Source organism: Sinocyclocheilus rhinocerous, unplaced genomic scaffold (assembly GCF_001515625.1).
Source record: "Sinocyclocheilus rhinocerous isolate Xijiao unplaced genomic scaffold, SAMN03320098_v1.1 scaffold106, whole genome shotgun sequence".
Taxonomy (NCBI): Eukaryota; Metazoa; Chordata; class Actinopteri; order Cypriniformes; family Cyprinidae; genus Sinocyclocheilus; species Sinocyclocheilus rhinocerous.
The window spans coordinates 1,330,818-1,346,960 of NW_015633181.1; the positions used below are offsets into that span (position 1 = coordinate 1,330,818).

Sequence of the window (16,143 nt, forward strand, 5' to 3'; positions counted from 1 at the left end):
AAAAAACCAATATCGGTCGACCACTAATTATTATACACCAGCAAGTACCCTGTCAAGCTCTTGCTCAACTTGCTTATTTGAGTTGCTTGAATGTCAAAACACTAAACTCGAAACATAAACACTAAAACATGTTATCTGTCTGAATAACCTTTATGAAACACTTTAAATGCCATAACAGGCACACATGCACATACATCAATGATAAAGAGAACCACACTGTTCTGTGGGTGGTAGTGTTGCTTTCGTCAACGAAAATTATGACTAAATATCGTCGTCAACGAACCTTTATCATGTGACGAAAACGAGACGAGACGAAAATGCTGGTCATGTGACGATGACTATAATTAAATGTATAATGCAATATCGTTGACGAATAAAAACGAGACTAAATGTGGTTTACAAAATAAAAACTATGCTAAAATGTCTCTTAATTTTCGTTGACCAAAACGAGACGACTCAAATTAAAACAGGCCGCCAAAAACAACACTAGTGGGTGGCTAGCAATACTGATGCCAAACTTCTCATCCAAACATTAATTAAATGAGTCTGTGGATGCTGTCAGAGTCTAATTACAGCTGAGACACATTCATTAACATCTCATCTCTGACACAGAGGTTTGTATGGGCCTTTCTGGCTCATACAGCCCATTCCAGGAGGTCCTTTGAAAACTAGTATTAACAGCAGGTCTTAGAAAAGGCCTCTCATTTTCAGGAAATGAGATGAATATTTTTATCATTTCATTTGAAAAGGTTACTGCTGAACTTTCATATATTCTAATCTCTGTCTCAAGGCCAAGGCCGAAACCAACACAGACCCTGGAGGACCACCATTGGGGAATTAAAATCAATCGTGACTATATTCAGAATCCCATTAACTATATCAGTGGGAGGATCATACGTCACACAAATGGTACCTTTTTCTGAGCATGTCCCTAAAACATTTAATAGCAGTTCTCACAGCACAAATGCGATAGGATGAAAGAAACGGCAGCTCAGGCTGGTGCTCAGGTTAATCAAATTCACTAAACTAATCAAGACTTTTTTTATGAGTCAGTAAAATTGAAAGTCAAAGACCAAATGAAATTGGAGGGAAAAACGGACTGATAAGATTACAGGTAAACCGAGTCAGTGTCAAGAAGACAGATCACCTCTAGACTTTTCAGAGATGAAAAACAACATTTGAGAAACTTTTTATTTCAGTTCTTTCCTACAGTGGCTTTAAAATTGAGAAACTAATATTGCGAGACTAATTGAGAGAAAATTGAGAGACTAATACGCAACACTAAACAATCTATAATGTATAATTTATATTTATGATTACATTACACTATAATGTATATCAAATAATATATAATTGCCTTTTCCTGATGGCAGGGCCTACTAAGCATAATAATGCTAAATAAATAAATATTACTATAAATAAAAAAATTCTCCATTCAGTGTTAAAGGGGTCATATGATGCTTTTTAAAAAATCATTATTTTGTGTATTTGGTGTAACAGAATATGTTGACATGCTTTAATGTTCAAAAAACACATTATTTTTCAAATACTGTACATTATTGTAGGTCCTCTATGCCCCGCCTCTCTCAAACGCTTAGTTTTCTACAAAAAAGACTGAAACAGACAGACAGCTTTCCATAATTTCATCCTGGAGATGTTTGTATCCGTCATTAGAGAAGTGTGCATATAACATCTGTCGGATGCTGAAGGCAGGGAGCCAAGACCTCTATTGTCCTTCCTCCAGCTTTCTGCTGATAATCCAAGAGTGACATATCAGTTACCTCATTTCTGCCTTACACGGCTAATGAAGCAGATGCGATGGCCTTTTAATTAGAGCCGGAGAGAAACGGTTGTATCATTAAGACAAGTTTGCCACCTTGAGGTATGATTAGCATTTCCACACCATTAACTCATTAGATGGGTCTGTACATGAGCAAAATGTCTGCAGTTAAACACAGCGATTCTCTTATTACTGATACCACTGATTTCTGACACTTACTCACTAGACATTTTACTTTTTGATTGCCGTCATGAATTATGACAACTTAATTACACTGACTACTAAGAGACATCATTCAGAACAATTATATAATATATCTTATATGTATAATATACACACATAAATTATACATATAAATATATACTGTATATGCATTATATATATATATTTATAGTTCAATAAAACAGTGAAATAGGAAATAATTCATTAAATTTAATACTGAAATATACTGTACCCATATAAAGAAAAACAAAATCATCATTTTATGTATATTAGAGCTTTGCATTATTCTAGTGCCTGTATTGATTCAAGAGTCTTATGTGCTTTGCACGAGGAGCTCACTAGGTTTTAGAACAGATAAAATGTTCAATCAAAGGAAAAACAAAGCTTGTATGGTTCCTAAAATGAGCATTCTGCATTGATTAGAACATTTATGGTCACAGCTTGTTCATGAATTTAGAATAGTTACTCTTTTATCGACAACATGCTCCCAGTAAACAACACAACACGTCTCATTCATTGATTCTGTTCTCAGAAGCTCTGAGGCGCTAGATGAGAAACTTTGTGGTTCCTTTGAGGGAAACCAAACAAACACAGTTTCTGAAATACGAATGGCCATTCAGTGTCCCTCTACTAATAGTTACTGCTAAAAGCTAAAACTGTTTTCAGATTCTGAGAGGAGAAGTAATGTTTGCTAAGCTGGCATACTGAGTAAAGCACTGTCTTATGTAACAGAGAAAATGACTTACTGACTGCCCTATATTTAATATATACTATTGCTTGTTTATATTGTTGCTTGCCCATACAAAACTCACCACTACAATGCTAGAGTGTCTAGATGTTTACCAGGGCATTGCCACATGGTTGCTAGGCTTTTCTAAGTGGTTTCCAGGTTGTTCAATGTTCAGAATGAGATTCTAACGGAAATCACCAAACAAATATGATAAGATTCTCAGTTAGATTGGGGTAATTCAACCTCAGACTTAATGTTTCAAATTGGAAATAGTTTATTTTATTTTATTGTCTACCAGCCAAAAACCATAAGACAAATCACAGCAAAATTTTAGATATAATTCATGTATGCAGCACAAATGGTGTGGGACAAGTTAAAAGGGTTTATAGGTTAGGGGTTTATATTTTAATTAGTAAAAGTAGAGCTGGCCTTAGCACCACTAATTAATTATACACAATATGTGAAAATATTGTATAGTGTCTTGTGAAGTGCACACCTCTTCTGCAGAAGGTGAAATCACAGATCAGTTTTAACGAAGGCCTCTCACAGAGCATGTCTCATTAATAGAACATGAAATGTCATGCTGATCTTTCCTGGCACAGAACCACACAGAAATTCTGGCACATACTAAATATGAAAAATCAAACATGGCACATTCCCCTAAAAACCACACAGCTTATAAACGGTCAGAATATCAACTCATTATAAAAACAAAAATTAGATTCTTTTTTTGGGGGGGGGCTTTCTGTCTTCTACAAACCGATTAAAAACACTCAGTAGTGACTTCACAGACGAGACAAGATTAGCAATTGTTCAACAGACTGTACACTTGCAATTTTTGATAAAGTTTCAAATAATCAAAACAATAACATCACTGTCAGGGCTAATAAATGGGTCTAAACAAACCGCAGGCTTGGATATAGTCTACTGCACACAAATATAGAAGGAAACATCGGACAATGGATGGGGAAACAACATGAATAGACAGTAATGAACAGCAAAAAGATGAAAATGAACTGGACCAGTGTTGAGGAGAACAGACTGTAGATAATTGAGTCTTATGGGCTTTTCACTCTTGAAACTGTCAAAAAGGGGTCATTTTAACTCTGGGTACAGGGTCCAAAACAATTGCAAAGCATCAAATTTGAGTAAAAACGGACTTTTGCTAGTACTTTACAGTTGCCTGGTAACGTTATTAGAAATTGTAACATAATACATTGGATTAAATTCAATTGTCAGAATGAAAGTGACATGCACAATTAAAATCTAAGAAATACAAATCGTCTACTAAAAATAAAATGTCATGATATGCGAGTCTTTTAACAGCTAAGTGGAAAATGTAAATTTGCCATCACATATACATACTGTACATTCATACATATAAATATATATACATACGCATACAACAGGTCTAAATTGCTCCCGTTATAAATCAACAAAGCTGTCTACACTGCAAGTTTGTGACGTTGCTTAAATGAAATTATGCAAATTAATAGACTTTATTATTTGTCAGGCATCTCAGTGAGTTCGTCACTTTGTGAAAGAAGATGTCAAAACTGGCATCCAGCGTGGATGCTAATTATAGGAGTCCTCATTAGTATTATGGCAGGGCCATTTGAATGGATAATTGGGGGCTCAAATTCACGCAATATTCAGCAGACTGCAAATACGCATCTTAATTGTTGCTGTCACAATGTGTGATAAGTCATTAGTCTGTGATTTTTTCCCTGAATGTTTAGCAGAACTGGGCTCTCTTGGATGAATTTAGTTTTCTCACTTTTAATGTTGTGTTTTTGTGTCTTAAAGGGATAGTTCACCCAAAAATGAAAATGTGATGTTTATCTGCTTACCCCCAGGGCATCCAAGATGTAGGTGACTTTGTTTCTTCAGTAGAACACAAACGAATATTTTTAACTCAAACCGTTGCAGTCTGTCAGTCTCATAAGTCTGCGATCCGCCGTAAAGCAAGAAGAAGAAGATGCGTCGCGCCGGCTGTCGAAGACGCGCTAAGGATGCGCTCAGGACAGTTCAGACATTGCAGTGCATCAGAGGTAAAAAAAAACGATATAAATACTGTTCAGTTTCTTGCACAGACTGATCGTTTCGTGTCTTTACACATCAATGTATCGTCACGAGCCGCAGGGTTCAATTTGGTTTTGTTTGTGTGTTTTTTTGACTCTCAAAGGCGTGATTCCCTTTCACTTCCATTATAAGACTGACAGACTGCAACGGTTTGAGTTAAAAATCTTCATTTGTGTTCTACTGAAGAAACAAAGTCACCTTCATCTTGGATGCCCTGGGGGTAAGCAGATTTACATACAATTTTCATTTTTGGGTGAACTATCCCTTTAACAGTGTGAAAGCAGTTCTTTAAGAAAGGAAAAGGGCATGAGAGGATTATCAGTCATAGCTGACAACTTTCATGAATTCCCATCACTGTGTGGGACAGCGGCTGCAAACATCCCAGCAGCCCATTGTGATTGAATCATGAAGGATGACAAAGAAGAGAATAAGAAAGAAAAAGAATAACAGCATGTGTCACAATTGCCGGAAATGCTGTACAGTTATGACTGAGGAAATACAGTTTTAATAAACTCTACCTCCAGCCAATCAAATTTCCTTTAAATTAATAAAAAAGGCAAGTGAGATGGAAAATATTTATAGCTAGTTCCACGAAGGCATAAAATGAAAACAGTGTTTGCATGCAACGAGATTTGAGCGCTGAGGTGCTACCGCCTTGACAGACAAAGAATGATGGGAGATTGAATCTGATGTACTAATAACCAGTTGAAATTTGCTATGGTAGTGCTTGTATTGTTTTAAAAATTGCCTGAAATGCAAGTTGCTTGATATTACAAGGCCTATGGCCAAATCACAGTTTAAATGTACACGGTTTAAATATAACCTTACTATAAGATATAGTTCAGCCCATCAGTTAACGCATTATCTTGTGATGTATGTGTGTGAGAAACAAATCCATCCCTATAAGAGATGGAGAGGCATGTAATAAATAATTAGTTTGTGATTACATATATTCATAGTATGAAGTAGCCATATCAGGTCAAATTCATCTCAGTTGCCCCGCTTCTTCATCACTTCAGGGGGATTTCTCTGTAATGGATGATTGTATAACATCTGTCTAAAATAAATGCTATATAAATGTCAGAAACCAGCATTAGCAGGGTTGGATGTGGCTACTTCTTAAAGATAGGAGAGGCCATACATTTCCCCCCGATGACTCTTGCGCAAATCACATATGTGAATTATCTGTTCTTCTTGTCATAACATTTAATTTATGAGCTATAATCAATCAGTAGCCGCTACCAGAGGACTTGGGTTCCTCTTCTTTCATGGCTAAAATGGATTGTGTGATCTATGGCTTCACTAAGATGAGAAAACTACAACAACAGAGCAGACGATACCACATCGTTTCTCCTGAAGCTTCAGCTACATGTCCAGCCAAACTGCTGTAAACATACAGCAGAAATTATTCATTCTTTTTGTTCTTGCACTAAAACGAATTTAAAAAAAAAGAACAAAAATAACTGGAATAAACACAGCATATGCATGGCATAATTATGTTCATTTGTAAATTGGTTTATTCTTCTTCTTACATGTATTCTATTAAGCACTGCTTGCATGTTCCAAGTAATGAATTTCTGTGGTAATTGAAGTGCACATAGTATCAATAAATCAATATAACACTGACAAGAGTGTGCATTTCACTAGTGTCCATCTTCTACATTGTCCTCAATATGAGGTCATTAATCAGAGAGAACAGGTCTGTCAGGTAGTTGTGTCATGTCTATGTCATTCAATCCTCTGATCCAAGGTCACAGTAGAAGCAGCCAAGAAGAATAAGTGCTGAATTGAAATGGCAATGTTTAAGGTCTGATTCACACTCAAGAGTATAACAATCGGCTTCACTATCACTGACAAAATGACAAAACTTTTACTGTTACATAAAAGGGATAGTTTAGCCAAAAATGAATGGTATTTCAGAAGGATTTCAGGGTATTTCATAAGTTGGTAGAAACCTAGGCTCATGGGAAAAATGTGCCTGTGGCGACATTTCTGCATTTTTGATATTACGTTGTTTTGTGCATATTTCACAACACTTTCAAAAGTGAAATGTCCAGTACTGTATGTGGTATGTTCATTTTTGTCCACAACAGATGAACATGAAGCTGGCAATGTTTTATAACGCTGGTTGTTGTACATGGCAGACAGTTCGAAGAGGTTTGCAAATAATTTACCAACTACACTAAACGCTAATCTGATAGTGTCAACAAAAGTAAATTTGAGACAAAACTCATTTGTTGAAGCAACCATACCATTTTTGCTTGCTTCTACAAATACAGCACACTCTTATTGCATAACTAGATTAATGTTTTTTGGGTGAACTACACCTTTATCACATCTGAAATGTTTCCTCATTTTACACTCAGCATTTGTTGATTGCCCACAGTGCTGCATATATGGATCATTTCACAGCAGATTTTCCACAGCTTTGGCACTACGTTCATAACTTTTAGAGTTTTGCACGTCGATAATCACTTGCATAAGCAGCTTGGCGAAGGCTCATGGCACCCAGTGTCATCACTGCCAATCATTTGTCTTTCACTAAACTGAGACAGTACGAATGCCACACGCCTGAGGATCTCATGCCGTCAAACAAATGTCTCAATTACACAATGAAGTGCACTCATGCGCAGAGCTGTTCTCATGCCACTTCATTATTGAACTAAGCCAATTAAACTCAGAAAGGCAGGAGCAGACAATTACAATTTACCCAGCTCAATCGTAAACCAGTCGTGCGTTCTCTCATTACGGTCTTAGCGCCCAAAAATACCCTGTGTCAGCCTAATAAGGTTTAAAGTCAAGACTGAGGCAATTTTATTACACTGATGGCATCAAACTGAATTTTTGGGGAAAAAATGAAAACGTGCCTCTACCTACATTGTGCAAAACTCCAAAAACGTACCTACAGCATACATACAGTTCACTGCAGTTTCCAGCTGAAAGTAACACTAGTGGCAGTAAAACGACAACTTTTATAATCTTTTCACACAAATGACAACAGGTTCCTTGCACAATACTATGTTATGACCTCAGAATACTTTTACCATATTGCACAATTTGCAAACTAATAGATTTTAACATTTGCATCACACAACTGTGCCATATGTATGGCTTTTCTGGCAAAGTAAACTTGCTTGGTAGCTCACCTGGTATGGCATTTTTATCTCATTTTTATTAGTTTTTTTTAAACATTATCGCACAAGTTAGTGTTCAGTGTAGGAAGAACATTGTTTTCAAATGTGATATAGTATTAACCTTTTAGCGCCAGTCATCAGACATTTTATTTCCAAACTGCCGCAATACATACAACAACCATTGTAATAAGACATCGAGACATTTACGTTCATCTGTCTTTAATAAAACTGAATATGCTTTTACCGTAGCTCACTGGACATTTTGAAAGTGCCACAAAACATGCAAGAAGTAATATAATATCATGTGCTTTTTCCAATAAGCCTATGTTTCTACTAAAATGTATTTTAACCATGAAAAACATCCTTTACCTTTAAGAACTCTCTGATGTAAAGAAAGTGGTCGATTCTGTTTTGGGTCTCCATTATTTTGACATTCTCTCCCCATCTAATAAACTAAACAGATTCACTTTGTCTCTGTCAGAGTCTCTGATTGTACCAGAAAAGAACTTGATTACCTAAATGACTGGTATGAAATCGTCTGCCACATACCAATAATACCTAACTGATGAACTGTCTGTACATTCAGACATCACCTTATATAGAACAAAACATTTCTCTTTGATGGTTTAATTTTTTTCCTACCAATCTTCACGTTAGATGCTTTATTAAATTTTTATCTGTAGGTTACTCTTAGTTTAAAATAAATTCACCATTTCTGTTGGTCTGAAGATAAAGCATCCACAAGCACATGGAGATAAACGACTGAAACTGAAAATGACAGCTTTTTTTTCTCCATTGTCTCTATACAGAATCGTCGAAGAAATCACTTGAGCCTTTTATCTCTCCAGCCAAGAGTTTGCCATCAGCATAATGAAGCTTACTGTTTCCATACCGCTAATCTCAAATGGAGGGCTTGATCGGGTGTTAAACACAACACATTTCATTCTGTTCCACAGAAAACAGCTTATGGATTTGTCACAGCATGAGGTCAAGCAAATAAATGACAGGACATTCAGTTTTTAGAAGACTATTCCTTTAAGTAATCCGTGCAGTCGTGGCCTAATGGTTAGAGAGTCGACTTGTAACCCAAAGGTTGCGGGTTCGAGTCTCGGTACTGGCAGGGATTGTAGGTGAGAGGAGTGATTGGCTACACGTCCCGTCCCTTACCTTACCTTTCCCTTCCCTGTACCCGTACCTTACCTTTTGTGACGAGTGGGGCAGGGCCGAGAGCCGTGGGAACGGAGCGAGGCCGGTGGACTAATTGGCAATGCGCAACACCTGCGCCACTCACCGGTCTCGAGTCCCACAGAGGAGCTCCGGAAGGATAAAAGGAGGAGCGACGACAGTGAAGGACGAGAGAGGAATAGGCCTGGACTTTATGTTGTTTTGTTTCTGTTTGTGCGCGGCAGTCGTCCGTGAGGGGCTGTCTCACTATTTTCAGTTTTGTGTTTATTTTATTATTAAAGTTATGTTTAAATGTTCGCCGGTTCCCGCCTCCTTCTTCCCGATCTACGAACTTTTTTACACCTATATTCAAAAAACTAGAAATTCAAATCCAGTCATTTGAAAAAGGGAGCTGACACCCACAGATATTAGAAATCACCTTTGTATGCCTGTAGTACATTCATTTGAATTCCAGGCCGCTATTTTCCTCAAGCCTCTGTGTGCGTGTGTGTGTGTGTGTGTGTGCGTGTGTATAGAAGGACCTGAGGCTTCTCCTCAGGAGCATAAAACACAGTCGGAGCTTGACTGCCATGCAGATGAGACAGAGACACATACAGCAGGACCCCTCAGAGCATAAAGAGGGATCTTTCTCATGCAAGGCAGTCTGTCTGAAAAGTGAGGCCAAAACACAGTTGATGAGCTCTACAACGCAATAGAACCTGCACTTTGGCAGTCATTATTTCACCTGAATTCATGAGGACAAAAGTCATTCTCCACAAATTCAGAGATGTTCACCAGAGCTCAAACCAACAAAGATAAATTCCTTTATCTCCTTCTAGGAATCCTTTGACTGGCTGCAGGTTTAAAACAACCCCCTGACCCTAAATATAACAAACATAATGGAAAACCACTAATATATAAAACTGAAATATAAAATACAAACAGACAATCAGACTACAATGCAATAAGCACAATCTAATAACTGGCCTTAAACATATTTCATTAATATTTGTATAATATGTATCATTGATTTGCTAGTTGTGTGTTTCTGATTCACTAAGAAGAGTCATTTGATTGGGGACCGTACTTCTGATTCACTAGAAAGAGCCGGTTCAGAGAAGTCATTCACTGAGGAGTCAGACTTTATTGGTTATGCTGTGCAAGTTTGAATCACTAAAAAGAACCAGATCATCTGAGTCAGTCGTTTGGAAATTGCACTACACTGGTTGCATTGTAGGCTTATGGTTCACTAAAAGACACGGCTCATAAGGTTTGTCTGAATTTGCTAGTAGGTGCTACGTTTGGTTTGAAACGTCAAAAAGTTTGTTTTAAATAATATGAATGGGTAGAACGGATGAAATTCACATGTATATATGCCATGTTGTTACTGTTTAGCATAATATATAGTTTGGAAGTAGGCATACTTGGCAAAAGTCATAAAAGTAATTTGTTAGGGAATCAGATCACACCGGTTCTTTGTGTGTATGATTATAAAAAGAACCGGCACGTAAGAGTCATCGGGAATCAAACAACATGCTGAATTGAATTGTACAAGTCGCGTTGTCGCATTTTGTGAACCAGTGTAGCTTATAGATTCAGTAGCGCACTGCTAAATATGTGGTTCAGTATTTTACAACAGCGTTCCGTTCGCAAGTACACGCCATTCAGTTCTGGTACTTCTGGTTCCCAATCCCAGCACTCTTATATTGAAAGTGTTGTGATACATTATGACAGCATTCTGAAGTGTAATTCAGTGCTGTGATTTAATAGCATTTTCTTCATTGCTAGTCTGTTCATTAGCATAGTTGGTGCTTCCAGACAGCAGACACTCATTAAAGAATAAAAAGGTCAGAGAAAGAAATACACCTCCACTGGCTTTATTCAACCTTTTCTTTTACTTCATTTGCAGACAGACTTGAGCACACAAAAACATGGTTCATTCTGACAAAACACCTACATGAAGGCTGTCTTTCACACTGGGCTTTACGCATAACAACTGAAAAAAAACAAAAAGATTGAAAAGTGCATATAATAATACTCCATGGAAAGCTCTAGCCCAATAAAAGCTCTGGCCTAATAAAAACTATTTTCTCAGGGTCGCTGGGTGAAATAAAGCAATAGAAAATCATTAAACCTCTGTGTTCACATTGTCACTTCAGGTCTTTGGATGAATTAGAGTAAATTTCATTTAGTTTTTCTGAGCTAGGTAAACCTAAGAGTTCTAATGTGGAGCTTTGTTTACAGGAATTTTATTCCATCCATTTTCTTTATTGGGAAACAATAGAGAAAATAGATTTTTAACCGTAACTTACAAACCTTTAAAGACAGACATACTAGGAGTTCATACTGTGAGTTTGTTAATCAATGGTATATGCATTTGTTGAAGCCACATTATTTCAACATTTTTAATATAATCGTGTTTAACAGGTGAATATGTGGTGAAAAACTACATTACCCATGATGCTGTAAACTTAAAATATATTGTTTTTACAGATATAATCAACAACTTTTAATTAATAGTTTTATATTTCTCCATCATTTTTAATTTGACTATGTCCTTCGCATTGCTTCATGGTATTGTAGTTCTTTCCCTCACTAAAGCTGTCTTGTACCTGTCTGTTTTTTATAAGGCTTTAATGGAGAGTTTTTTTTTTTATAATGCTTATGACAAAAATGAACGGACAAAAATACTTCTGGAACCAATGGCGCTGAAAAAATGGGCGGGCATAAAGCACTCTATTGTACATGCATGTATGACTGGAAGGCCTTATTGGGCAATTAGCATCCAAGTAGACTTGTGCCGGTATTCGGTAATGCGATATATCACGGTAATGAATATGCACGATATTGTTATCGTGGGCACTTCTAAATACCGTGAATAATTATATATTACAAATTATTCACTGCAGTCAGTGTTCCTGAGGGTCAAACCTCAAAAACAGATTTACGAAGCGAGTGCAAGGCACACAAGCCCCTTGTGGACACGAGTCACTCATACAGATGACTGTTGCTCAAAATTACTCCAAATATCTCAAATTAAGGAGAACAGTTTTATGGAATGTACAAAATTTTGACATACTATAACAGTATTGAGCAAATATAATTATGTGGCGGAAACAGATTCTTACGCACAGTACTGGTTGTGATGTCACATAATTGCAAAGGATTTTAAACATGCTCAAATATTTAAAAATGATCTTTTACAGTTTCACTGTATGTATATAGAATAGAGGATGAATAGATGCATAAGATGCCAGACATTTACATAACAGTGGGGACAGAATGCATGAGTTTGTCTTCATTTCCTTCTGAGGTACGATGGAGTGTCAAGAAATTTCATCTCAATGAGCTGTATACGAGTGCACTTATGTGTCTCTCTTTTTATTTTGTGGGTCTCTTTCTAAGTGTGTGTGTGTGTCTGTCCATGTGTATCTTTGCCAGATGAATGTGCTCCTCTCCTGTCGCCACAAAAACAAAGCCTCTGTTCTGCTCCGCACAGATAGTGCCAGATCTTTGGAGCCAGAGGAACTCTAGAACCCAAAAGCCCAACATCAGTGAGCCACAGTCTCCCACTCTGATGTATTACAGATCTGCATGGCGAATAACTAATGTCCAAATAAAAACTTAATGTATTCTCTGTTAGTCTGAGAACAGAATCCACATATGGTTTAAAAAATGGTGGCTAAGAGCAAATCATTTTGAAAGCCTTTGATTAAATCAACAATACTCAAACTGTGTAATACTGCAAAGAGGCATTTTGAGAGCTTGACGTGTTTGAGTGGGAGGAATAATACAGAAAGAGAAAAAAATAAAATAAAAACATTTTTCATAAAGCTTTTTTTAAACACCATTATGATTCTCATTAGCCTACTCTTATACATTAATGAAAATTGGTTGGAAAAGTATTCTGTTATTATGACAATGCTGCAACTATTAAAAATAGGTTTCATTTTCTCTATGCAAAATATAATTTGTGGTTGGGGTGAAATATGACATGTATGGGACAGGTTTGGGAGATTCAAACTCGAATCATTTGCTTCAGTGCAGGGGGAAAAAACTGTTCACAGCATAATGCAAATTAAAGTTTCAAATAATCTTGAACCATTATAATGTTATAGTTAATGTTCTTAATAGACATTAGTATGAAGTGCAATCAAGTAAATGAGTGTGTGGTTTGGTGCTGGCAGAGAGTTTGGGTGCGTGTGTAAAGCTTGACATCAGCGGCTGCTCCGTAACGAGCTCGTCTAATCGCAGCCGTTCAGTCCATGTTTTACACGTTGCCAGGGAACAACAACGCCGTTTTAATTCGGTGAATATTCGGCACGACTCTCTCTCATTTTTCTCCAACGACTTCAAAAGGACGTACAGACACAAAAAGTCGTCCAGAACTGCAGAAGATTTAGAAACAATTAACGCAGTTAAAACATGCGATGAAAACATTCTTTTGTAATCGACAGATAGAGTTAAGCAGCGGGGAAGAGCCGGTGAGTATTTCCATCCATCCATCCAGTCAGTCAGGAATCACCGGACTGTCTTCAGTGGAAGCGCGCGCGAGCGCTGGACACATCCGCGTCTGACAGATCTGAGGCAACACACTGACATAAAGGTAAACGTCTCTTTTCTTAGTATATACTCTAATAGAGGTGTATCTGAACGGCAGCGGGGAAGAGCCGGTGAGTATTTCCATCCATCCAGTCAGTCAGGAATCACCGGACTGTCTTCAGTGGAAGCGCGCGCGAGCGCTGGACACATCCGCGTCTGACAGATCTGAGGCAACACACTGACATAAAGGTAAACGTCTCTTTTCTTAGTATATACTCTAATAGAGGTGTATCTGAACGCAGCCGTATGCATAATTTACTCGCAAATATCGTACTGTATTCATAAAAAGCATATGGAAGTCTTCTCTCGGTCTATTTTGTCTTAACGTTTGGCATTAACGGTTAATTTAACGTTGTCTTTTGCTCATAAGGATAACGTCAGGTTAATTATCTCAAATGGGAGTGAATGAACAAAAGTCTATGTGAAGCTGTTCGTGAAACTCAATATAAGGGCTGTCTAAACTACATTGAGTTTAGTTTCTTTTCAAATGATTGACAGTTTGCGCCTGGAAAGTTTTATAGATGAATAGATGAACATTCGTTCGTTTTTGTGGTCATAACTTCTGCTTATTTTAAACATTTGAGTGCATTTTAAATGACCTTATAGACAATGTTACTTTTTTCTATTGCAGACTGAAGAAATTCAACTTATTCTCTAAATAGACTGAATTTTGATGCCTTACTAATATAATAACAGATGTAGAGTTCTGCGGAGATAAACAAACCCTTAAAACAAGACTAAAATATAAACTAAATAAAATAAAATATATAATAAATATAAATCATTTCTAAATACACATGCTGAGTGATGTGTTAAGCAAATAGAATAAAGAGAATGTGCTAAAAGGAAAAAAAAAACTCATATAAATGTGCTGATTTACAAACAACAGGTTTTTTGATGTCGATCATCAGACAGACCTCTCATTCCCATCAAGAAGATAAAGGTTTTTCAATCAGCATGTAAATGATTTCAATTTCTATGTTAGGCTGCACAATTGACTGCAGAAATATAACACTAGTCTAGAAACAAGTGCTATTTTCCTGGAGAATCCTCTTGGCGCAAAAACAGATTCTACATGACGAACTGTCAAGCATTTCAGAGCGGATGATGAATTTAAACAAGCAGTGCCATATGTTGTTTGATTCTCTGTTATTTGTAGAGTCCTGATGGAAATCAGTAATATATTAGGAGATAATGCTGTCAAAATGATTGATCCTCTAGCAGTTGTTACATCCTTTAAGGAATTAAAAGGAATATTCTGGGTTTAATACAAGTTAAGCACAATTGACAAAATATATGGCACAATATTGGTTACCTTAAAAAATAATAATGATGATTTCGACTCGCACTCAATTTCTTTAAAAAACGGCAAAGGTTACAGTGAGACAATTAAAATGGAAGTGAATGGGGCCCATTTCTGGGAAATTTAAAACAGAAATATGATGTTTATAATGTTACAAACGCAATTCTTCTGTTACAACTTTCTAAATAGTAATTTTTACAATCATTTTTGGGTTTGCTGTTTATGGCGTTGTCATGACAACTAAGCTGTAAAATTAGTTACATTTACACAGAAAACATTTATAAGCGATTTTTACACTAAAATCATGCTAAAATACATATTGTTTACATCTTGTGGCTATACTATTGCAACATTTAGTATTAACATTTACATTAGGGTTAACATTTACAGTATGTTATTCACGTCCGGTATAAGTGGCTCGCTGTAACATTGATTTTTCCTAAGTAGAAAATAGTTTTTTTTCTGGTAGTAAACATTGAGCTTGTATTGAACTTGGGTTTAAACTAATCAAATACCGGTAGTATCAGATTTGAGATAATTTCAGTTGCAAAGCATACGTTGTAAAAAAAATAAAAATAAAATCTGTAACATTTACGGTAAAATACCGGCAGCTGTGGTTGCCAGAACTTTACCCGCAAAAATACGTTATCAACATTTTAGGTTTTACTGAATTATCTTAAATTCACAGTAAAAAAAAAAAAGTATTCCATTAACTGATATAATGTTAATATACCAACCTATTGAAATACTAATATCTGTTTTGTAACATTGAAATACACTGACAACCACCAAAAACAGGTGGTGATGAGAAAGTCATATGATGAAAGCTCATCACAAACAGCTTTTCCACAAGCTGAGGAGGGAAATACTTATATATACTGTAGAAGGTGCACAGTGTTATTGTCACGGTCAAGGTGTGTGGAGGCAGGCAGGATGACGAGGACGACAGGGATTCAAATAAGGATGTTTAATGTAGAGACAACAAGGCAGATACGGGTAGATGAGACACACACACACTCAGGGTAACATTCACAATAACCGACAAACTAGAACACCAGAGACAGGAACAGATATAGGGCAGTTAACGAGGGACAGACAGGTGAGCACAATGAGGTGATTAACTAAT

At 36.7% G+C, this 16,143-nt stretch overlaps 1 protein-coding gene across 1 annotated transcript in view; it reads left to right on the top strand.

The window, feature by feature from the left end:
• The first annotated feature begins 13,845 nt into the window (after window positions 1-13,845).
• Window positions 13,846-16,143, top strand: part of wscd1b (WSC domain containing 1b) — a 21,241-nt gene continuing 18,943 nt past the window's right edge. Inside the window, exon 1 of the mRNA XM_016556641.1 lies at window positions 13,846-13,903. The gene's annotated coding sequence lies outside the window, so the exon portion shown is untranslated. The remainder of the gene's footprint in view (window positions 13,904-16,143) is intronic.